We start from the raw sequence: 1,640 nt of genomic DNA, 5'->3' as shown, positions 1-1,640 counted from the left end.
CCAGTGTGGAGTAATTGAGTTCTCGCCCCCATCCCATGCTTGTGTGGGTTTGCGCCAGCTTTCTCCCACATTTCAAAAACATGCATTTTCATTTTAACTTGAAGCCTTGTCACACGTTCGTGTGAATGGTTGTCTGTCATATTGCTCTGCAATTGCCTGGCTCCCGCTCCGCTTAGTCAGCTGGGATGGGCTCCAGCTCAATAAGGAAAATGGGTGAAATAAATATTACCACTAATCAACATTCCAGGCCTGTTGGGCACAAAGTTACCAACCTATTTGTGCAGTAGATGTTCTACACAAAAATCCACTTCAGGTAACACAAAGCTACAAGTTTTACCATAGGGAGTCACAAGACCTGATTGACTTTAATGCTTTTTCCTTGTAGCAATGTTGTTTTCTAACCTCTATAGTATGCAAATGACTATATTGTAGGAATAGTTAATGTACAGTATGTATGACAAGGACAGAAAGATAAGCAGAGTTTCTTGATGACATGCACTGGTAGGTGTGTTTGGCACACTGTATTGATTTTGCAGCTAAAGCCATCCATCCATGTACGGAAGCGCGCCGTCTATATAGATGATTTACTATTCCTGCAAGAAGGAACATCCATACAGCGGTAGCAGCATAATGCAGTAGATTGCGTATTTCTCTGATCTTCTCTTTTATATATTTGTAAGTCACACCCCGTTATCTACAGTCTCCACTGTGTAGTGTCTGACGACCATTCTCTTGTCCCACACCCAACAAAATGGTCCCGTTGGATGTTGTAATCTTACATTTAATCAAACAGGATCCTCCTCCACAGTCTGCTCTGTCATCAGTCAACTTTAAACTAGCCAACAATTCTGTTAACTGTGAGCTGTTAGGGTCATGGGTGCACCTTACACTGGTCGTCAATTACTGGTCAATTACAGACAATCATTCATTCACACCCCAGTTCACATTTCAACGAAGCAAACATATAAGTCTTTAGAATGTGGGAGAAACCCCAAGTAGTAAAAAAAGTAAACTGCATGAGACCTGAATTTGGATTCAAACCAAAGACTGCAAAACTGCGAAGCAATTGTGCTAACCAATCATGTACCGTGCTGCCAAAATCTATCCTTCAATCTATGTCTCCAACGAAGGCTCTTTGTTACAAATTCACTCCCCGCATCTGCAGTACAGTGATCCCTCGCGACTTTGCGGTTCGTTTATCGCGGGTTCAGTGCATCGCGGATTTTTTCAGGCATAAAAAAATATATATTATTTTTTTTAAATATACATGGAGTACAGTACTGTACATGTTGCTCTATGTGGCTCGCTGTTGTTTTGCATTTTCTCGCGGACCGTTTGCGGACTTTGAAAAGAATTCTTTTTTTTTTACCTGTTTATATTAATTGGACGCTATTTCACGGATTTTCGTTTATCACAGGTGGTTTTGGGCCCCATTAACCGCGATAAACGAGGGATTACTGTACTGTATATGGTTAAATGGGGCTCAATTACATTGTGCAAGTGTTCCTAGTGTGCACAATTAAGTGCTCATGTCATTTTTCACCACTTTTTACCACGAACGCAAAATGCAGACGATCCCTGCTAAGGTGACCTTTGAACTGGAAGTAGACGCTTTTGGTATTAAAATGGGGGCATTTAAA

This window comes from Hippocampus guttulatus, chromosome 4, assembly GCF_054856545.1.
Source record: "Hippocampus guttulatus isolate MCC_2025c chromosome 4, RoL_Hgut_1.0, whole genome shotgun sequence".
Classification (NCBI taxonomy): Eukaryota; Metazoa; Chordata; class Actinopteri; order Syngnathiformes; family Syngnathidae; genus Hippocampus; species Hippocampus guttulatus.
This window is presented reverse-complemented; position numbering follows the sequence as displayed.